Genomic DNA, 24,993 nt, shown 5'->3' on the forward strand with positions numbered 1-24,993 from the left:
GCAGTGCCGTCTTAGGACCCGAAGATCACGGGCATCCAGTATGGTTTTCCGGCCTTGACCCTTACGCACAGAGATTGTTCCAGATTCCTGAACATCTGGATGATATTATGCACTGTAGATGATGATAACTTCAAACTCTTAGCAATTTTTCTCTGAGAAACTCCTTTCTGATATTGATCCACTATTTTTCGCCGCAGCATTGGGGGAATTGGTGATCCTCTGCCCATCTTGACTTCTGAGAGACACTGCCACTCTGAGAGGCTCTTTTTATACCCAATCATGTTGCCATTTGACCTAATAAGTTGCAAATTGGTCCTCCAGCTGTTCATTATATGTACATTTTCCGGCCTCTTATTGCTACCTATCCCAACTTTCAAAATCCAAAATGAGCCAATATTTGGCATGACATTTCAAAATGTCTCACTTTCAACATTTGATATGGTATCTATATTCTATTGTGAATAAAATATAAGTTTATGAGATATTTAAATTATTCCATTCCTTTTTTACTCACAATTTGTACAGTGTCCCAACTTTTTTGGAATCGTGTTTGTACATTTGTCCATGACCCCCCATCCAAGCCTACTGGATAAAAATGTCCCGATAGTACCTTGAATCCTGAACTGTGAACTTTTAAAAGTGCATTTGAGAGTAACCTATATGAATCTATTCTGAATCTCTCTCTCTCTCTCTCTCTCTGTAAAATATATTGTTCTGTGGTCTAAATACCTAAAAAATAACAAAATGCCATTGTTATGTACTTGCTTTGAAAGCAAAGACAATTTTCTTTAAAGTTCCTTTATGTTCTAAAGTTCATGGCATTACTAAGACAGGGAATTTTTCAAGTGTACAGTAAAAACAAATGTAATTTATTTAACATTATAATTGATGCATGTCCATTAGCAGGATAATGTTTGCAGAATTAAAACGTTGTCCTTCTAATGTATACTACAGTATGGGTACAGGTCACAAAAAAAAAAAAAAAAAGATCATTAACACTCCAAACCAAAATTTCATTCTTCTGTAGAACATAAAAGAAGATATTTTGAAGAATGTAGTGAACCAAACAACATTGGAGCCCTTTGATTTCTATTGTTTGGATAAAATATTTCTCCCAATACCTTATTTTATGTTCCACAGAAAAATATCATACAATTTTTAAACAATATGGGGGAGAGTTAATAATTAATTTTTGTTAAATATATTTTTTTATATATTTTTGGGTGTACTATCTCTTTGACACCTCACAACAAATCAATAATAAAATAAATCAAAACATAAAATTTTATCAAAAATAAAAGAAAATGGAGCTCCTAAATAAAAAGAAAATGTTAAATTGAAAGAAAATGTAGTTTCTAAACTTAGCATCAGTCTTGAACATGCTTTAGGCATCCACTATGCAAATGAAGCATCAAACATGCACCTTTCTAATGCTCAGATGTAAATACTTTATATGTCTGTAAGCCATGCAGGCTCAAGGTGTACAATGCTGACAACCGCTGACACTGGGCTAATTTGCATTCATTTATTTATTTTTTGGTTTTTATAGAAATCCCCACTTAGATTCTCAAGTAGTGACTACTTCATTAAAGATCTGCACAGCCCATCTCTATCTTCTGGGTCCCTTTAGTGCTTAGATCAGGATCTTGGCACCTCAGCGAGAAGCTTTATGTCTTTTAAATATGCTGCTAGCAGAGTCTTCTCAGTTTCATGAGACTGTCAAATCAGCTAACTGAAGTGAGCACTCTGAAGTGACAATGAAATGTACCTGCTCCTGAAATATATTACACACCCAGAGATCTCTCTCTTTATTCTTTCACCTTATTTTACCTAACAGACATCCTTCTGAATGCTGCAGAACAGAGCATATCAATAAAATGACACTTAATATGCCAGTTTAGTCAAACACAAGAGAAACTATATAAAAAGGGGGAAGAATATTAATGTATTAGTTTATCCACAAGGAACAGGGAGATTAATGATCTTTTTACATCCTTTCACATTCACATTATTTCATTTATATTAATGTTATTTTTAATTAATCAAACTAGAATAAAGGCTCCTAAAATTATATGTAATTACAATACCGCTAACTCCATAATCGAAAAATGATATAATGGTTGTAAAATTCAACAAGAAAGTGATGTTTGCGAGTATCAAACCATTTAAAATAATCAAACCATTCCTTATATGAAACTAAATATCTTTTAGCGATATTGATGATAATATATGCTGGGCATGAGCACACACATTAAAGGGTCATAACCTTAAACCACAGTGATTCAAAAGCAAAACTTGAGCATTTTTGTTAATAATGATGACCACTAAGTATTGCTTGTAGTGTATCTTTTGCAGCACTTTCTGAACCCACAGGAGTGTCTGGACACTACTTCTCTATTTCACTCACTGAGTTCAAAAAGTATTTAAAATGCCTCCCCCCGAGGCTCTTTACTTCTATTCCAAAATTCATTCACCACCATTTCCTTCCGAAAATATAAGAAAAAAACTGATTGTTTGTGAAGAGACATTACAGTCATAACAACTCAATTTCACCTTTCCTTGTTGTTACACAACATCATAAAACAGAGGGAGAAAAAAACGAATATTATCACCCAGTGTGAAACTAAAATGGCCCTCTATTTTCCAAAATGATTCAGCTCAGTCAGAAACACTCCCTTGTGATTTCTGTCTTGAATAAAGCTTATTCCTCAACCTGATTTCACTCGTGTCAAACGCCATCGGTCCTTGTGTGTCACATGGTTGTGAAAGTTCAAGTTGTGAAAGTTGTCAAAATATACCTGCAATAGGAACAGTGGTGTCATTTTACTTAAACGGATGTGCAATTTCTAGTTTGGTGCACTTTATTTTATGAAATGTATTTATTTTTGCAATGAAAATTGTTTTTTACTGCCTTTTTGTTCCTTTTGCTAAGGAAGTAATGCAAGCAAACTAGCTAGATAGCTAAATGGCAGAGCACTGATGCTAACAACTTTAAAAAAAAAAAAAAAACTTTTTCTGTCAATTTATTTTTTCTGATTAAAAGCTACATTTTCTATTCCCAAAATCAGGCCTGTTAGAATTCCTTATTTGTGTGGCAGACCTGAGCACATCCAATGATGAAAGGTACGTCTACATACCCTAAAATAGAAATATTTGCCAACACCTGAGAATACATTGTGACGACATGCCAATTTATCCTTTATGCAGGTGTAAATGTGCAGACTCCGAGAGTTTCTGAAATACACTATCTAATGTTCCATTACACAGGCTTGACAACAGAATTCCATCATACAGTGGCCAAGCAGGAGACGCTATACATCTTATTTAATGAAGATGCAAAATTGAAAAGAAAGATCATAATTATTCTGTCTATATAAAGCTTCTGAAGCACAATTCTGCTTCTCATCTGAAGCAGGAATCTCAACCCTGCAACACTATTTGTTCTTAGCTTCCCCGTGGGCTCTCTGTTGCCATAGCAACCTCCTTCTCTCCATTCTTTCTGGGTGAGAGCTGAGGAGAAGGAGAAAGTGCCTGAAGAGGAAGTGTAGGACAACAGGATTAGGAACTAGGTCCAGATCTTTCAATGAGAGCAAAACAATGACAAAAAGCATGGCACTTTTGTCAGCTAAGCTCATTTTTGAAAAATGACATTCAGTGTAACATATATGTATAAATCATTTATTTTACCAAAACACAAAATAGTAATATTGTGGAATTTAATTGCAATTTAAGATAACTGTTTTCCATACTGATAATAATGAGAAATGTTTTTTGAGCACCAGATCAGCATTTCTGAAGGATCACGTGACAATAAAGATTGGAGCTTTGCCATCACATGATTAAATTACATTTTTAAATATATTTAAATTGAATTTGTTTTTATTGTAATAATATTTCACAATATTTGTCAGACACAGACGAGGACACAGAGGATTCAGTGATAAGGTAGTTTAATGTGAATCAGAGGTTTCAGACACAGGTGAATCTTGACACGTGGATAGAACGGTGACAACACAACTTCCCTTGTGGTGAACGGTGATCCAGATGGTGCTCAGATGAAGACGATGGGGACAGGAAGACTGACGAGGATGAAGAGGGTTCAAGAGTTCAGGTAGGTTTAATAATGGCGTTCAGGCGAACGCAGTGGGGAGTCCTTTGAGAGGGATGAGTTTACATGATTTTGAAAACCTGTCGACCACTACCAGTACACAGGTGTAGCCTTGAGAGAGAGGGAGGTCAGTCATGAAATCAATGCCGATATGGGTCCATGGACGTTCAGGAATGGGCAGAGGCACCAGTTTACCTTCCGGGAGTCTTCTAGGGGTGTCTGCTATGGCGCAGACGGAGCATCCTTTGAGGTAGCGGACCGTATCCAGAGCCATCGATGGCCACCAGTAACGCTGTTGTAGGAGCGAGAGGGTCTGCCTCCTGCCTGGGTGTCCAGAGCCCGGAGAGGTGTGAGCTAAGTCCAGGAGGGTAATCCGATGTTGAGGGGGGACGAAGAGTTTCCCTTCTGGACCTCCCGTCGGAGCAGGGTGTTGAAGGTTTTCCTGTGCAATCAGATGATCAATACTCCACTGGATAGGACTAACTATCATGGCTGGAGGGAGGATTGGTTCTGGAGATTCGGGTTCGGGATCTGCTTGATGAAGACGGGAGAGGGCGTCGGCTCTATTGTTCTGGGAGCCAGGGCGATAGGTGACCTTGAAGTTGAATCTCGTGAAGAACAAGGCCCATCTAGCTTGGCGATGATTCAGTCTTTTGGCTTCACGGAGGTATTCCAGGTTCCGGTGGTCGGTTACCACCTCGAAAGGGAACTGGGCTCCCTCCAGCCAGTGACGCCATTCTTCCAGAGCCAGCTTAATGGCCAGTAGTTCACGGTTACCGATGTCATAATTCTGCTCCGCCGGGGATAGCTTCTTCGAGAAGAAGGCACATGGATGGAGTCGTGGTGGATTCCCCTGCCGCTGGGAGAGGACTGCTCCGACCCCGGTGGATGAGGCATCCACTTCCACGATGAACTGGTGGCTGGGATCAGGGTGGATGAGGATTGGAGCGGTCTTGAAGGCTTGTTTGAGCAGGTGGAAAGCTTCAGTGGCCTCGGGGTTCCAGGACAGAGACTTGGGCCGGTTTCGGAGGAGAGAAGTTAGAGGGGAGCTGAGTAAACTGTAGTCCTTGATGAATCTTCGATAAAAGTTGGCAAAGCCCAGGAAGCGTTGAAGTTCTTTTATGGAGCCGGGTTGAGGCCAGTGTGTGATGGCGTCCACCTTCCCCTGGTCCATCTTCACGCCACATGGGTCGATGATGTAACCTAGGAACTGGACTGAGGGCGTATGGAACTCACATTTTTCGGATTTGAGGTAAAGGTGGTGTTCCCGGAGTTTTCGGAGTACGAGGATGACATGATGGATATGTTCTTGCTTGGATGTGGAGTAGATGAGGATGTCGTCGATGTAGACAATTACGAACTTGTTAAGGTAATCTCTGAAGACTTCATTCATGTAGTTCTGGAAGACGGATGGACTGTTGGATAACCCATACGGCATGACCCGGTATTCATAGTGCCCGGAAGGAGTGATGAAAGCGGTCTTCCATTCGTCCCCCTTCCGGATGCGGATTAGGTTGTAGGCGCTCCTCAAGTCCAGTTTCGTGAAGATCCTGGCTCCGCGTAGTTGTTCCAACGCCGCTGGGACCAGGGGAAGAGGATAACTGAATTTGACGGTTTGTGAATTGAGGTGGCGATAATCGATGCACGGCCTCAAGCCTCCTTCCTTCTTGGCCACGAAGAAGAAGCTGGAAGCGGCAGGGGAAGTAGATGGTCGGATGAACTCCTGAGCGAGGGCTTCCTGTATATACTCCTCCATGGCCTTCTGCTCCGGGATGGACAGGGGATAGATTCGTCCTTTGGGGAAGGGTTGCTCCAGGCAGGAGGTCAATGGCGCAGTCCCATGGCCTATGAGGTGGTAGCTTCGTTGCCAACCGCTTACTGAACACATCCTGGAACGCCCGATATTCAGGAGGGATGATATGATCCTTCTTCGTTTCGGGGCTCTCCACCGATGTGGACTGGACCGGTAGGGAAGACTTCCTTAAGGGAGGACTGACCTTGGGGATTTTAGCTGGAGGAGTGATGCAGGTATGATGGCAGGACATTCCCCATTTCAGGATCTCGCCAGTGGGCCAATGGATGTGAGGTTGGTGGAGGTTAAGCCAGGGGCGTCCCAGGATGATGTCTGCGGTGGATTCCTCCAGCACCATGAACGTGATGTCTTCTTCGTGCAGGAGTCCCACGCGGAGGATGATTGTGGGGGAGAAATAGTGGACACGACCCTTGCCCAGCGGCTTTCCCAGTATGGTGGTTACTTTGAGTACAGGGCTTCGGTGATGTTTGGCGTTGAGACGAGTTAAGGTTTGCCGGTTGATGAAGTTCCCCGCCGAACCGGAGTCGATGAGGGCTTGTACTGAAACAGAAGAGCAAAGGTGGTTTAGAGTAACCCAGGTCTTAGTTAGATGAGCAGTTTGAGGAGGTATATGGATGGTACTCACCGCTGGGCGTGGAGGTCGAACTGGACAGGATGGTAAGAGGTGTCCATCTCCCCCACAATAGAGACATAGCCCGGCGTTGATCCTCCGCTGACGTTCCGATGCGGACAGATGGTGAGAGTCCACTTGCATGGGTTCAGGTGCTGGAGGAGCGACAGATGGTATAGCGGGCGGAGGAAGTACAGCGGGAGTGAGCGGATGACAGGCAGTGAGTCTCTGGGCAACTCGAATGGATTTCTGAATGAGATTCTCTAGTCCTAGTGAGTCTTCGTACACAACTATCAAACTTTGTATCTTGTCATTCAATCCGTGGCGATATGCTGTAATTAAGGCAGTTTCATTCCAGCCGCTTATGTAAGCGAGAGTACGGAAGCGTATGGCATAATCACTCACAGATTCATCTCTCTGTTGGTGAATGGTAAATAATTGGTCATGGACAGACAATGCAGAAGTTTGATGGCCAAAGACGGATTTTAACTGGGAACAGAAGTTAGTGACGGATCCAAGGGCAGGGGAGTTCGAGTCCCAGAGAGATTCAGCCTATTGGAGGGCCTTACCTGAGAGTAGGTTGATGATGAAGGCTACTCGACTGCGTTCGGAGGTGAATAAATGAGAGTTGGATTCCATATAGAGGGAACATTGTAGCAGGAACCGCTGCAATCCTCCGCCGTGTCGCTGTATGTCGCTGGTTTGGCCATGGGACTCGCAGGGGCAACTGAAGAAGTGACCGGAGTTGTAGCGGTGTTTGAGTTGTTGACAGCCGGTGAAGAAGGGGGAGTTTGTTGCATCAGTGAGGACCGTACAGCGTGAACCAGTTGCGTGAAGGGATCCGCGGTGCGGTCCTCGCCCGTGTCCGAAGAGCTCTGCATGCGGTCTGGTCTTCTGTCAGACACAGACGAGGACACAGAGGATTCAGTGATAAGGTAGTTTAATGTGAATCAGAGGTTTCAGACACAGGTGAATCTTGACACGTGGATAGAACGGTGACAACACAACTTCCCTTGATGGTGCTCAGATGAAGACGATGGGGACAGGAAGACTGACGAGGATGAAGAGGGTTCAAGAGTTCAGGTAGGTTTAATAATGGCGTTCAGGCAAGTGAGGAGATCGGTGCAAGACCAGACGATGAGTGATGGTGACTGATGGCTTTATATGTGGTTCTGGTGATGATGCACAGGAGTTCAGAATTCGGGTGATTGGGGACGAGTGGGTGTGGCGTAAGTGTCCGATTCCGGGAGTGTAGAAGGTGTGGCTGTGACAATATTACTGTTTTTACTGCATTTTTGATCAAATAAATGCAGCCTCAGTGAGCATAAAATACTTTCAAAAACATTACAAATCTGAATTATTCTAAACTTTGTCCCTCAGTGTCTATATATATATATACTGAACAAAATTATAAACGCAACACTTTTGGTTTTGCACCCATTTTTCATGAGCTGAATATAATCTATATATATTAAAGCAAAATTATAATTTCTAGTTTTATAAAAATGAAATTCAAATCTAATGTACACTGGACATACTGGGACAAAAACAACAACAACAAAAAAAGTTACCTAATATCACACATTATATTGATCGGGTGTCACAACAACGGTAAAGTTGATCTCTTTCCCAGCAGGATATCATCATCTGTCAGCATTTACAATTCGCTTGCACACTGCCTTTTGAGTAACAGGTCATCTTTATATTTTGGGCATATGTTCTCTCTCCTTTTATGATCTTTTATGTTACATAACACATACAGTACAGTAGATGCACTTTGAAGCATTGTGATTTGTCCCTTCAGGTGGGGCTAGTTTCCACTATAATGTTAACATACTTGTTGAACAGATGCATATTTGTGTCAGATCAGCTTGTGTAACAGATGGCATGAACGTAACATGGAATCCTGAGGCCCAAACCAAGAATTGCACAACAATATAGTTCACCTTTATGGAACTGAATTGGACAACTGCATGGGGCCAAATGGATTTAAATGCAAACAAATGTTTTCTGCATAAGCACATATCTCTGCTAATCACAGCTGTCTGAGGCAGACTGGTTAATCACTTGTCTGCCTGGCAGGGCAATTCTATTTGGCAAATCTATGCTTAAAGTATTCCAAGAACTGTCTCTGGGGTGCTCCAAGCCACTGTCTTCCCTTCTCTTTTGTAAATGTTTAATTATTAGCCAGAAACCACTCCAGTCAGGAAACAGGGTTAGCCTTTCAAACCTACTGGCTGTTAAACTAAACATCTGATCTGATTTGTTTAGATGAGAGTTATGGATGTACCAGAAATAATTGAATAAAACATCTCTGTAGACTGGTTTTTCAACAAGCACAATGATAAAACGATAATGAACATGTTTAAATATTTAAATATAAGAATAAATTCAAATCGTATGGCCGTGTCGTGATGTACTTTTATTGTGCCCAGAAATCCAAACTTGTTAAGAGTGACACTACAAGTCATACATGTTTTTATTCCTATTTTCTTTGCTATTTAAAATAGTGTTAATGTTTTAAAGCAGGCTGCACACAGTAGTGTTTTGTTTATGAATGAAACAGTGTTTTAGTTGGTTTGTTTTTTTTGTAAGGTGCTTGAATACTTCTTTCTTAGAAGATTTGTACAGATGTGTCATTTCATTAAGAGTACTAAGACATTTTTAGATCATGAACAACTTTCCTTTTCTTCAATTTTACAAATTGGCTGAGTGAATGATTCAAAGGACTCACTTGTGCTGAATTGTGGCACAAATTCTGCCATAAACATCATTTAAGCAGCAAAGGCAACATTTAATTCACATGCATTAGCTTTATTATCCATCAAGATGGAAATATAATACAATTCTGTATGATAACAATGAACTAAAATGTGATAAGTGATGCAAATATATGTAACGCTGTCTGGTCTCTGTTTCCCTGAGTCTCCACTAGTGGTCTCACTTCCCCATAGGCACCTCACCGTAGGCACTACAATTCCCACAAAGCCTTGTCCCTTCATCACAGTAATTGCACTCCTGTTAATTGCACTCAGCTGTCTTCACTTGTTAGTCATTATCCTCCCTATATTAACCAGTCTTATCCTAGGTGTTTCTCAATGTCAAGGAAGGATCCTCGGAAGCCAGTATTTCGAGGATGCTACGTCATCGACATCCGTCGAAGGACTGTTCCAATATCGAGGATCCTCGGAATTTCAACCAAGGACTGAGTCCTTCGTTCGAAGAATATCCCATACACAGGAAAGGATGCATATGTGTATCCTTCGCGCTCTTCACACTCTCAAATCACCCTCAATCCCATGCGCGCAGCCTTGCTATCTAACGTTAGTTCAAAAAATAACAAAATGTCGAACGTTAACGTAGTCGGAGCGTTAACGGTTTTTATTTACGTTACCAAACATTTGTTATAACTGTAGTAAATATTAAGTCAAGTTTGACGTTTAAATGCCAGTACAAATTACTACCGTATTGATTTTGTAAATTAAACAAATACAAATGGTTAACTGAACTGGACCTGTCATTTAACAATTGTGTCATCGGCATTTATTTTATAAATAACTAGTTGTCCAAAGTAATTTAATGATACCATTCACAGCGTTATTCAAACGGACCTTTTCACTGACGTAATGACGCAATTACGTGCACTTGCTAGCCTGTTCCATTTACGTGTTCTCCGTATGCTAAAGAGGAGTCTCACCTAGCCTCTGAAGGAAGTGACTTGGAAGGATCAGTCCTACCAAAGAAGTATCCTTGACATTGAGAAACGCCACCTGTTTGTTTTCATGAAGTCCTTTCTTTCTGTTACCCAGTTTCCTCGTCTTCCGAGTTCCTGTTCCTGTTCCTGTTCCTGTTCCTTTCCAGTTTGTTTCTTTGTCTATCTCTTTGGATTACCCATTAAAACCCTACTGCTATTGGATCTCTCGTCTCCTGCATTTCACTGGGTCCCCGATCATCACAATATACCCCTAAAAAACACTAAAAACGCAAAGTTAAAGGGCAACCATGTACAGAAAAGCATTGACCGACCAAATTTAGACATTCAAGATTTCTACCACATCATTTAAGACAAACACTTCTTAAACTACATGACCGAACCACAAAAAACTCAATTATCAAAGACAATGTTTTGGCTCAACTCATTTTTCAAAGTTTGAATGAGCATGACGAATCTGCTGGTAACCAGTCAGCAGGGAAACTGTAATGTTAATCAGATATTTTATACAAAATGTCCCTTTCAGCAGCCAAACACAGTACAACCCTGGATTCTATAAGAAGTAAACAGTATAGAGGAAACGTTTACAGACATTTCCTTTAACCCTCAAACTTAATATAATGTGTAATTCAAAATACAACCCCTGTGAAAAACCAATACAGAAAATTCCTTCACATTAACACAGCACATTAGGCCCTATTTTTACACACTTTATTACTACATGCATTCACACGTCATGTGTCACGTGGTGACTTGCTGGCCCTACCACACTCATGAAATAGTAATATGCTAAGCAAACATCTTTTTCTATGCAACAGAGAATATCTAGAGTTTTTCAAAGACCACTGCTGTGATGCACCATGATGCAATAAATCATTTAAGATATTTCTTTGGATCAGCTCTTAAGCCATTTTCAACAGAACATGGAGTGTCATGGGAAATGTATCTGTTCCGCTACTGAGAGATGGTCCCTTGTTGATAAAATCGCTTTCAAATTCATACGTTTGAATAAGAATAATGGGCAAGATTTGAATGTATTTAATTTCAAATGATCCTTCCATTCTTTCCCCAGTGTAAAATGTAAAAACTACAGGGATCCTCTTGACTAAATGAAATGCAATTATTTTTAACTATGCATTATCTCATCTTACATAACATTAAACACACACGGAAAGCAACACTGTTCAGGTCCTGAGATCCTCAACTTGATGTTATATCCACTCAGATAAGCACAGGGGATTGCCTCATTGTGACAGACTGGATATGTGCTGCCATGCTGGTATAATGAAGGTTTGACGACAAGCAAGCCACAGGCCTCACCAGCAGTCCTGAGACAGTGCCAGCCTCAGCAAGAGATCGGGAAGTGTGAAACCTCAGCCAGGAGTGCTGATGATGAGAAAACTCTCAATTAACTCTCACATAATCATCAAACACAGAGAGAACAAAACTCAGAGTTTAGAGATTCTTGAACTCTGAGCACTTTTTGTATGGATGCTTGTTTCTGCCACACGATTAAAAAAAAAGGGAAATTTTGACTTTTTTATTTTACGTCAAAATGTTTTTCTCATAATTTTGAGATTATATTATGATGTAAACTGGAAAATTCTGAGAAAAAGTCAGAATTTTGTGATAAAGGTAGCTTTTTTTTATTTTATTTTTATGTGACTAAAATTGAGTTGTGATGGAAAAAGGTTTAAATGATGCCACTGATGGCCAGTCACAATTTGCATAAATATATTTGTAAATCATTTTCATACTAATGTTTTATGATAAGTTCACTCCTGGCTTTAAAATGTTAATATTTTATGTTGCATTTTCATATTTTACCATAGAAATCCTGGGTCTAAATGGTACAACAATAAAATCTAATGTCACATAAAAGATATTTAAAAGAAAATATGAAAAAGGGAAAAAAATCATAAAGGCATGTAAATGGAGTTTCTAAAACAGTTAACACGGTGACTTTATAACAAGCAAGCTAGCTTAATACTAGTTGGCTAGTTTTAAATTTAAAAAAGAAATTAAAAAAATCTTACTTAAAAAAAAACAACAACAACAACAACCCCTTGTACATATAAGTGCCAAATCTGAAAAACCCTTGTAAGTTAACTTGAATATTTTAATTGTATGCACTAATTATTTATTTATCTGTTATAATGGTATGAACTGAACCTGGTTTACATATCTGAACCTGGCTGAAAGGTTTAGGTATTCATGGTACCATGGAAACATTGTGGGATGTCATGGAGACAATATGAAGGAGAACAGGATTGAAGCATACAAATCTCATCTAGCCGTAGATATGAGAATTACGTAATGTTAAAAACACAATTAGCTTTTTTCTGAGCCATTTCAAAAGCTTAAGTTGTGCACATTTTATTTCATGGCCCAAAGATGGTTTTTATTACCCTATGTGATTGCATTACACAGCCCTCCAACTTTTTTAATTACCATGATAAGAAACACATGCCTGCAACAAAAAGAGATTACACTGAGATAGAGTGAAAAATGAATGACCTTCCAAATAGAAGCTCGATTCATGACATGCATGTATGCATTACATTTCTTGACTTTAATGAATTTCCTTTGTTTAAGAATCTCATTTGACTTCAAACATCAGAATAATGTGTCAATCAACAGACAGATCAGGAGAAGAGTCAATATGAGTCCTTACTCACAAGAAGTAACAGACACAGAGACTGGTTAGTCTTGAAAGTGGGTGTCTGAGAGGAAGAAGGGGGGCTGACTGCAGGAACTAGTGTTACACCACCTACTACACTATCTCTACAGGGACTCCAACCTTTTCTCCTGTCCACGCTGTTGAGGTGTAGCTATGCTCCATCTACCGCTGTTGCCATGGCAACAAGTCCCGCTGATCTACATAAGACCATGGAGGGAGTTCTGTTCGTCTGATCTATTAGCATGACTCAACGGCATCTTCATCTTTGCCAGCCCTGAATCCAGTCATTTTAGAAATATGACTGAATGTAATTAGGTTGACCTCTGAGTGGGAGCGGAACAGCATTTTCTTTCAACGTAAAAAGTTTTCGCTCTTCTCGTTTGAAATTTGTTGTCAAGAATGAACACAAGTTCTGGTCCTCAAGCGAATATTTCAGTCAAAGTGTTCGGCAGACACAGTCAAACATCAAGTATGTCGTAAAGCAGCTTTCAAATGAAACAATAGTTTCAAAACTGCAATCATGTCACTAGATAGTACACTCAAAAATTATTTTAACAGTTAAATACTGTAAAAACGCTACAGTAAATTCATGTTAATTGGTTAACTTTAGATTATGATGGCTGTCAGTATATGTTAAAGCTACAAAACATGACCTGGATTTATGGTTTAAAATATATTTTGTATTTTATTTGATTTATTTTTCTTATTTTATATTTTTTATAGCAAATTATAGTTCTGATCTTTTTTTTTTTTTTTTTTTTTACACATTTTTAGAGTGTATAAATAAACCGGGGGCATATAAAAAGAAAATACTTTTAAATTTCATGACATCGAAATCAAATTATTGTCATATTGATAACTGATATTAACTTTATTATAAATTATAAATTATATTAATATATAACTGATGCTCTTTTTGTTGGTTTTGATTGCTTCCACTGTTCTCATTTTTTATGTCGCTTTGGATAAAAGCATCTGCTAAATGAATAAATGTAAATGATATGCCATCATAATTACCATTTATTTATGGGGAAATGTTCTTGAGGTTCATCAAAATGTGACAGTCTGAAGACCATTGTTGAAACATGTCTGTAACAAATGACACGTAAGCTATAGGCTAAGTGCTAGCAGGGACCTGTCATATTCATAAGTAGTGTATAAAATAAGTATATGGAATCATTATAATTGCATAAGAATGCTGCAATACTCAAAATTGTATCATTACAAAAATGAGATGTTAATATATTATCTATTATCTTTATCTGTAGGAGAGTGTTGTAACCTTATAGTGAAACAGTATAGGTAATTAGTATAACCAATCAGGATAACCAATTAGAAAAGAGCTACAGAGGATGATCATGACAACCACAGGTGACAGTGCAAGTGTACATTTTGTGTGTGTGTGTATGGCTATTATTATCATATTATTAATAATGAATAATTATTTTATAAAGAAAATTATATCACAATTATACACAGCACAAAAAAAAAAAACAAAAAAAAAAACTGTGAATATAGACATTGAAACTCCAATGTGCTCTCTGATCTCCCTTCAAAGAACAGTACACGCCGACCTCAAACGATTTAACTGTTATCTCTGAAGTGGTAGCAGAAAAGGAACATTTGTAAAAGCTGCATGATATATCTTGGAATTTCTGTTGTAGAATCAATACTGCATAATGCTTTCTTTCTGAAATTCGATGTTAGCTCGTTTGTTGCTAGTCCAAAATGTGCTAACATGGTCTAGCGACCAACTCAGACCATACAAAATCGTTATAAAAAATCAAATACTGAATTACAATTAAAGGAGTAGTTCACCCAGAAATTAAAATTTCTGAAAATTTAGTAAAATGTACTCACCCCTAGGCCATTTAAGATGTAGATGAGTTTGTTTCTTCATCAGTTTCAAGTTTGTATTTATTTATATAGCACATTTAAAAACAGCAAGTATCACCAAAGTGATACTGACCAAAGTGCTGAACAATACACAAGATAATAATACAAATGAATAAAAAACACTTTCATGACATGATATCACAATGTTCCACAGCCTAGGCCTGGCAATCGCAAAGGTTCTGTCTCATCTTTTCTTTAGCCGTGATCTTGGGACAGCCATAAGTCTCTGATCACCAGACCTCAGGTTTCGTGTGGGATTGTGTGGACAGAGAAGCTCGGACAAACAGCTCGGTGCCAGATTGCTTACGGATTTAAAAAACAAAGAGAAGAATTTTAAACTCAATTCTAAAATGCACAGGTAGCCAATGCACTGATTTTAAGATAGAAGAAACATGATCGAATTTAGGTTTTCTTTTGATGAACTTTGCAGCAGCGTTCTATACTAATTGGAGACGAGCAATTGAGTGTTTGGCAATGCCATAGTAGAGAGAGTTGCAATAATCAAACCATTATGTAATGAGCGCATGGACAGCAATCTCAAAGGTTTTCTCAGAAAGAGAGGATTTCACCTTAGAGAGAAGACGTAGCTGGAAGAAACAAGAACTAATCACCGCATTTATTTGTTTTTCAAATTTGAGGTCGTGGTCCCAGAGAACACCTACGTTCTTAGTGCAAGAAGAAGTTGGAGAAAGGTAATCCAGAATGTTACTGCAATTAAAGTTGTCATGGGGGCTAAAGACTATAACCTCGGTTTTGGATTGATTCAGCAATAAAAAATTTTGAGAAAACCACATTTTTATGTCCTCTAGGCATGCAAAAAGAGATTTCAGAGCAGAATCTTTGTTGCGTTTCAGAGGCAAATAAATTTGTGTATCATCTGCATAGCAATGAAATGATACACCATGCTTTCTGAAAAGGGAGCCCAGAGGAAGCAAATACAGAGAGAAAAGAATGGGTGCAAGAATAGACCCCTGCGGCACTCCACAAGAGAGTTGGGTTGGCGAGGAAAAAAATTACCAAGTTTGACAGAAAAACTTATATTTGTTAGATAGGATCTAAACCAACTTAGGACAGTTCCCTGGATGCCCACATGTCAGAACAGGTTTGGAGAAATGTTGCCTTACATCATTTGCTCACCAATAGATCCTCTGCAGTGAATTGCATTGCCATCAGAATGAGAGCTCAAACAGCTCATAAAAATATCACAGTGATCCAAAAGTAATCTACATGACTCCATCCCATCTATTAACGTCTTATGAAGTGAAAGCTGTGTGTTTGTAGTAAACAAATCTAGTATTAAAAGATATTTTCACTTTAAATGATTGCTTCTGGCCAAAATACCATAATCCATAATAACACTTCCTTGAGTGAAAAAGTCCATGCCCTGTTATCCTCTCACATCAAAATCCACCAAAATATTTGCATATTGGTTCAGAACTTCTCCGGACTTTTTTAGATAATAAATGGTGCTTGCCGGAAGCCACAATATAAATATGTCTTGATGGATTAACACAATTTTTCACTTCACAACACACTAATTGATGCAATGACGAAACAAACTCATCTACATCTTGGATGGCCTGAGAGTGAACACATTTCCTGAATTTTATTCTGACATTTTCGGGCAACTATTCACAACACTATGTAGAATGAGTAAAATGAATTAGGCTAAATAGGAAAAATGTACAATATTGGTTTCCAAATGTCTCTTGAATATTGTTGGTTTTATATTTTCAGCACCCAGTTCACCACTTAAAACACACTGCAGTATGGTGCAAACCATGTTTATGATTCTTATAAGGGAACTGTAGGTGAAATAATAAATGTTCTTTTAAGGGTGAGACTGAGAGAGTGTCTATTGTGACATCTACCTAATTTGGCCAGCTTTAACCAAATGCCAGATGAATTGGTGGCAAAATACTATGTGAAGTATTTCACATTCATTTCAGCAACACTGTTAATGACTAAAGATGTAATTACTGTACGGTGATTGAGCAGCCAATAGTGACACAGCTCTTAACCTTACTGTCTGAATTTTCACTGGATTATGATGAAGATTCAGAATGGGTGGGAATTTGATCAATTGCATTCAATTTTTTTAGCTGTTCCCTCTAACTCACTGCTTTTACCCAGTTACCCCACCAATAGTCTACACTTTGGATCTTCCATAATGTGGTTTCCCATCAGCACAACGGCCAACAGGACAAGAGCCAGGAAATCCCCATCTGGACGAGATAAACCTTCTACCCTTCTTTTTTTTTTCCTGATAAACACTCAACATCTGAATTAAAAAATAATAACTAAATAAATAAAAGAGTGGCTACTTTGCTCAGATGGATGATATTCTGTTTTAACCACATTCATAATCAGAAATGTAATTAGTCGACCTGGACAATAAGTGATCTAACAGCGTTCTTTCAATGAAGTAAAGGTTTGATAAGCCTTTTCTTGGCTAGATTGACACCTGTTGTACAACCAATTAGAGCATTCTGAGAAACAATCTGTCCCAAATATCACATTAGCAACATGTAGCCTCAGCTCTTAAAGGGATAGTTCACCCAAAACTGAAAATTACACCATGATTTACAAACCCTCAAGTCATCCTTTGTATATATGACTTTCTTCTATCAGACGAATACAGTTATATAAAAAAATGTCCTGGCTCTTTCAAGCTTTACAATGGCAGTAAATAGGAGGTAAGATTCTGAAGCCCAAAAAACTGTGTCCAGCCAACATAGAAAGTTCTCCACACGGCTCCCGGGTGTTAATTTTTGTAAACCACCATTCACTGCCTTTATAACACTCAAAAGAGCCAGGACATTTTTTATACAGCTCAGGTCGTATAAGTCATATACACATAGGATGACTTAAGGGTGAGTAAATAACAGGGTAAATTTCTTTTATTGGTAACTATCCCTCCAAAGAGAAAATAAGCAGTCTTGACCAACTTAAATGGATATGTGCACAAAACATGTACATTTTGATTAAAAAGGCAGGATGATGGCGTTTATAAGCAGAGCAAAATAGGTGAAAAAACTTGGAAACCTTCACCTGATAATTGAATACAGCTTAGACTGTTGTAATCTTAGGCATAATTGGTGTACGATTGCACATGTAAATACACTCACTGTAATATGAATAGTCTGTCAGAGCATACATGACTCAACAAAAACCTCAGCAGTATAGTCTCACAACGATTCAGGAGAATTTCTGTCAAAATTGAAAGCATGGTGAATTCAGCATGATTTTGTTCCAACCTGACATCTCTCTTCTCTTCACCAAAGCTAACAGAAGAGAAGGTGCCAATGAGAACCTCTTGCTGAATAGCTGAGAGTGTAGTGTATTTTCATCTGCAATGGATCTGAGGAACAACACAGTCTCTGGGTTTTGTTTTCAGAAGGTAGACTTTCAGAGAGAAGCAAAGCCGAGATGTTCCCCGCGAGAAGATCTCCCGAATGCTAGGTGGCATCTCATTATATACCATATACAGGGTGTTTCCAAACAGTCAAACTTTTCTTTATGTTTTCAATTGTAATACCTCCCTAGAGGGAAGAGGCCCCCTCCTTTGGTATAGACAAAGGCTCCTGTCTGTATGTCATGATGAAATGGTCAAAAGTAACGCAAAATCACAGAGTATGTAATGCATCAAGAGCAGCTTTAATTAAATAAATGAACAAGTAAATAAAAATGTATCCAGAATTGTCCAGAGTAATCATTTCTATTCTCACCCATCTGTTGTATTCAGTGGAGTTCAGCTACAAAACTTAATAGTCTATAGCCCCCAAATCGAAACTGTTGGGCAATTGCGTCCAGCTGTTACCAATCTTGATCGCAGGGCAAGGCAAGAAGTTAAATGATGGCATTATTTGTCTCACATCCAGACTGCAATAAAGCTCAGTGAACCCATTGCAAAAGTCTACTCAACCTTTCAACAGACCTCTATGACCTCAGGGAATTATGGAGCCATTTGGATTGTAATGATAGAAGCCATAACTTGTGCAGGAAGGGCAACAGTAACAGGCACAGAACAAAGGCCAGCACTACCACAGCACTTTTGATATACTGTACTATTTCCATCAAACCTCATTCATATTCTTTTTCAAGCATACAAACCCAACCACTGATTTGAAACAGAACAAAGAACATTACGTTTATGAAAAAAAAAAAGCACAGGCAGACAGCCCCAGCAGGGTCATTATCAATATATTGCTTTTTTTATTCTGCGTTTTTTCACACTTACCAAAGTAGAAATGGGATGACCTTTTGTAGATTTTATTGGCCACTCTCTGTAGAGACTCCCAGAGCAGGCCGGGCTTGTGTAGATTATCACTGGTGGGAACAGACAGCCACCCAGTTCATTTGTGTGCAAACACTCACGTTTTCCTCATCATCAGCCTCCTGTCCAAATCCTGCCAGCCAGTAGACTCTGATGGCATATCCTGTTATATTGCCCATGCTACACTCTCAGTCCTGATGCACTGACCGAAAGAGGCTGCCACTTGTTTCCAGATACACCTACAAAACACAGATATGAGAAATTGTTATTCTTCCTAGCAAACCATTTCAAACTTTACATGCAAAATTGTCACCCTTCTCTCACCCTTTCTGTAAAAATAAACAGAGTCATAACAACAAATTACATGTTTGCAGCAAGGAGAAAGCACTCCTAATTAACACATATTCAGTATAATTTGTATATGGCATAGTTGCAAACTGTGAACTAAGTCCTTTTTTAAAGTCTCTTTAAAGTTCTTTTTTAAAGTTCAGGTTTTGCATTTAGACAAGTAAACCATTTGACATGCATATTGCAATGTTTTTTTCCCCCCTAGTGAAATAGGATATTCAAGGAGAAAAAATGTAGAGTGAAGTCAAGTTAATTCACTAGTTACAATTTCAGTCTCTGAAGTCATTTTAGAGTGGATTTAAAGCAAATGATGAAGGAATTTTCATTTTGGGTTGAACTATCCCTTTAAGATTGCAAACCGAATTCCATTTTGATGTCATGTTGACCTGAAAAGTACTGGGTTTGAGGAAATATGGGTCAAGGTCCAAGATCCAGCCCATATATTTTCTAAATAAGTTTAGGATATAAATCATAAAATCATTTCCATGTGATTTAGCACTGCCACAAACATATTTTGGTGGCAAACAGAACAGCTTTTAAGATCAGCATGTGAAAACAGCTCCCTATTAAAGTTAACAGATTTATTGCTGCAGGGCAAAACTGCTCTCAGAGATATAAGATGATGAGCAGTAAATCACAGCTAAGGAACTGCATGAGTAAGTGTACCTAAAATAATATCTGGTGTATATAAAACTAACACTATAAAACAGAGAGTGGCTTTATATATGTGCATTTTTTTCAACACGTTATAGTTTTTGTAGGTATTTATTGTCTGTAATTTATTACATCACTTGCTGATTGTGTTATATATTTGCACTGCACTGTTTTTTTTCCTGCAATGTGCTAAAATATAACAATAAATCGGACTTTTTGATATACATATTTAGTTATATAATAACATTTTCCCATTCAATTTGATTACATCTTAAAAATCTAATAGAATATATGTTTTTTTAACTCTTTTGGCCTACATCTGCCAGCCCATTCACTGACAATTAACCAGAAATGTGTTCCTTTTTAGGAAAAAAATAATGCCTATAATTAAGCTTTAACACTAATACTATTAAAGTCACACAATAAAGCTACAATGAGGGTTAGAAAAGTGGCTCGCTAAGTAGCATCTGATGCTAACATTCAAAAGGCTGCATTTATTTGATCAAAAACACAGCAAAAAATGTGTATATTGTGAAATATTATTACAATTTAAAAGAATTATATTTTTCTATATGAATATATTTTAAAATGTAATTAAATTAAATGAATTTTCAGCAGCCATTGCTCCAGTCTTTAGTGTCACATGATCCTTCTGAAATCATTCTAATATGATGTTTTGGTGCTCAAAAACATTACTTATTATTATCAATGATCATCAATTATTGTTAAAAACAGTACTGCTTAATATTTTTGTAGAAAACCTGATCATTCGGAAGAGCCGCATTTACAGTAAATGATATGTAAGAACTCTTCTTATCAAATTCTTCTAACAGAAATCTGTTTAATGCATCCTTGCTGAATAAAAATATTACATTTATTAAAAATAATTATAATAATAAATAAAAACAGATAATTACAGAACCAAAACTTTGGAACGATAATTTATATTTTGCTATGAATGTTTATGCATTTTTTTTTAAAAAAAATATACAGATATTTCACAATTTTTTCTTCTTTCTTTCCTTCAAACAAGAAAATAAAAAAATATATAACCACAGTTAGTTCTTTTATAGCCCTAATATTAATGTATGTCATAATATTTACTTCAATTAAATCATAATTTCTTAAAAGTTTAATCAAAAGTAAAATCAAAACCTTTGGTTTGGGATCACAAATATAACTGTATTTCACAATATGTGTCCTTGTATGAATTTTACAATGCATTTATGCCTCTTCAATACCCATGATTTCTACTGCATCCAATCAAAGCACTGCCCATACAATCATGAAGCAGAAAGCAGAGCGGGTGTTGTGTTATGACTCACAGGGTGCCAGAGTACAAACCGATCTCAGTTCTCCTCAGTACATGTAATTGTTAACACTAGTCAAATTTCACAACTCGGGGACATCACATAATCCCTCTGCAACACTAGAATATCATTCCTCAAGACATGTGCCTTGGGTCCCTGGGAGCACAGCTAAAAAGCAACTATGGATATAACAGGAAAAGAAGGCTTGACAATTTCTCAGTATAAACAAGTCAATGGATCTAAACATACATTCAAAATGAGGAAGCATGACTCATAGGCATTAGAGATGGAGTTGCAGAAAATCGTTGCCAACCTCAGCACAAAAATAAAGGGGATTATGTGAGTGATGCCAGCAATACCCTGCCATGGTGGTGCAACTATTTATAAAGATGCCCTCAAAAATACAAACAAAACACAAAAGCATCTACTATTTATGTTAGGCGAGGTAAAAAAATGAGTGGATGTTAAATTTAGAAGCATGTGGTACTGTCGTAGAATGATTGTAGCAATATAAAGGAATAGTTCCAAGACTATAGAAAATATTTTGAAGAATCTCCATTCAGGTCTTTTGCATATTTTCCAAATTACAATAAAAGTGGTCCATATGAATCTAGCACTACAACATATATTAATATATATTTTTTAAAGCCACACTCTAGATTTATATGATGAACATACCAAATTTAAGTCATTATTTACTGATAATCCTTCCTCCAGTAAGCTGACAATATGACTGCTTTGACTTTCAGTGACTTGAACTTGATTCACTAGAGATTCAGTTGAGTAGTGAATGAATCATTCAGTGTGATTTATGAACCTGATCCAGTTCAAAACAGATATTCATTCACTTATCTGGTTCTCAAGACTTTACGATCTAGTTGTAACATTTCAACATTTGAGTTAACAGGCCTCTGAAGGGGAAAATATCAGTGTATCATGACACATATAACAACACAACAGATAATAAACTAACATTCCTAAAATGAGACGCTTTGGGATGTAAACAGTCCATTTAAAATAGAAAAGTTAAACTAATAAAGGACATTAAAACACACACACACAAATACCGTGCTGCCATCATGAATCCATGAATATTTAATTAAAATTTTTAGGTGAACTATTCCTTTAAGAACTCAAAGGCAAAATAAATAATGGAGGGGATTTCACTGAACGGGAATGGAGATCACATGGTCATCATAACAGCAAAATCACAGTTCCAGGTGTACGCTTGGCACGCTTGCTAAATGCCAACTATATCTTCCGACACCTGAGGTCCAGATCTGCTCAGCAGGAAGTGAAGCCAGTGACCTCATGCTTATGGATTCCCATGGCAAGCGGGAGCATTCTGATGAAAAAGCCTTTACCAAGAGATAGGACGGAGTGTAATTAAATCACATCTCCTGAGGGGAGCCCACAGCCAACGATCAATGTTGGGAAAAAGAATTGTTATTCGGGCAGTATGGCAAACAGCAGCATTTAAACATGCCAAGCTCAGGTTCAATCGCTCTGTTTAATGGAAGAGCAACGTTTAAGGTCATTTGCCCAGTCTCCATCCTACAAATGATGATGTATAACTTAACGGGAACATCTGAGGCAGAATACCAAGTGGAATCCAACCTCCATTCAATCATGAGGACATTCTCTACACAGAAAAGATACGTGGACTGAAAACATTCAATTCATTTAGATTTATTACGGATACTTTGTGAATGCAAAGTAATACATAAAAAGTAATACAATAAAAGTAATGTTTCTCTGACTGCTGAAATCAGTCATAATATATTGTGAAAATAACAAATATTGTAACATTTTTAAAACTATAATAATATATCAAAAAGAGAAAAAAAACTACTTTATGTATTTACTTTGGTGAAATTATTCAAAAGGCATGAAAATAGGATTAGGATACATAACTAATAAAATGACAAAATCACTGCAAAATTACTAAACTTTAAAATGAAAATGGAAAATGGAAAGCTCAAAATCAAGTCATAATATTAATTAAAAAGAAAAAAGAAATAGAATCTCAGTTCTAATAAAATTCATTGTGTGATGGAAAAGATGGTGGTGGAAATCATATTTTAAGCATTTTTAGAATAAAAATGGCTGATTATTTGTCTTGCCAAGGATAATTTTAGGTGATTTCTTTTGTTTGTTTGTTATTGTTGTTTTTTTGTCTATATAGTTATTGATTTATATTTCAGTTATAGTTTTAGTTATTTTAATAGTTATAATTTAAATTAAATTAAACTATCTGCGCTAACATAATTTTAAGCTTTTATATATATTTCAGTTAACATTTGTTTCATGTAAAAAATATATATGGTTTTACTTTTACTAAATAATAATAAACCTGTTTGAAAAAAAAAAAAGAATTCCAATATAATGCATTCATTTCCAATATTCTATAGTTTACTATTAGTAAGCAAATTAAATTAACTAGTGATTTTTAAGGGACATTAAAAGTTAACAGAGTCAAAAGTGCCCATAGTTAAAGAAACACCATCTGACATGATTTGAACAGAGTGGACAAATCTTTTAAATGCAAATACGTCTTTCAAAAGCACATGTTCTCCGAAGCACCTTGCACTCATTTAAAGATGGCTAATCTGTCTTCAGGTCAGGCATGGCACAAATAAATCAGATAAATGAATAAAGAGAAGGCAGAGGAAAATGGAGCAATTGTCCCCAAGGTCCTCTGATGGTTTCTGGGATGTACCATCAACATTGCTACACATTAGCAAATGCTAAAACACATCATGAATGTTTATTATGAAGCACAACAGGGTACGCATAATCATAGCTGCCTCTAATGCTGACGGCCCACGGCAGAGAGTTGAGGATAAGTGGAGTTGCCACGTGAAGAGTCACTTGAAGGAGAGCACCTCCAGGCATCACACAGCCCATATGGCCTCTCACAGAGCATGAGCTCCATCCCCTGCACCTGCCTGAAGCATTTTTGTGTTTTAAGAAGAGGCGTGTTTTAATCAGAACCCATATGTTATGCATTTTTCTAACCTGTGTATTATAATGCATAATCCGTGATTTTCAGTGCATCCTTCAAAATGAATTCATTCGGAATTATTTTACATTTTCATTTACTGTTTGCTTGGTACTTCTCCTAATAGATCGACTAAGGCCAAATGAGATATTAACCAGAGGGACTGAAGCCTGAAAGATGCTGTTAACCCTCAATATCACAAGACTCATTTAGAAGAAAAACAGGCAGCAATGCAAGAGAGTAATATTAGACCAAAGTCTTTTGATGGCACCCAAAGGGTGTTTAAGCATCCCAGAATGCCTTCCTCTGGCCTACTTTGTTATTTCTGGTGCCCCTGCATTTTGTCAGCACATGGTGAAAAATTGTACTTTGAATTAAGGAAAGACTTGATTATACAGTCAAGCTTTCAGGCAATAAAACTAGATAATGAAAAAACAAAGCAAATGTGTTTCTTATGGTTTTTATTTGTGTTCCTCCCTCAGGTCCAGTTCCTGAGGACAAAATGAACGTCAGCCAGAATGAAACACTATAACTACAAATCACATCCTCCCGGTTGGGAAATGACCCAGCAGGTTCCATCAGGCA

General features: G+C 37.6%; 1 protein-coding gene across 1 annotated transcript in view; it reads right to left on the bottom strand.

Annotated features, from left to right (window-relative positions):
* LOC128015601 (leucine-rich repeat-containing protein 7) overlaps nucleotides 1-24,993 on the bottom strand; it is a 125,610-nt gene that overhangs the window by 88,751 nt on the left and 11,866 nt on the right. The window contains exon 2 of the mRNA XM_052599570.1: nucleotides 19,060-19,334. The gene's annotated coding sequence lies outside the window, so the exon portion shown is untranslated. The remainder of the gene's footprint in view (nucleotides 1-19,059; nucleotides 19,335-24,993) is intronic.

Source organism: Carassius gibelio, chromosome A6 (genome assembly GCF_023724105.1).
Source record: "Carassius gibelio isolate Cgi1373 ecotype wild population from Czech Republic chromosome A6, carGib1.2-hapl.c, whole genome shotgun sequence".
In the NCBI taxonomy this organism is placed as follows: domain Eukaryota; kingdom Metazoa; phylum Chordata; class Actinopteri; order Cypriniformes; family Cyprinidae; genus Carassius; species Carassius gibelio.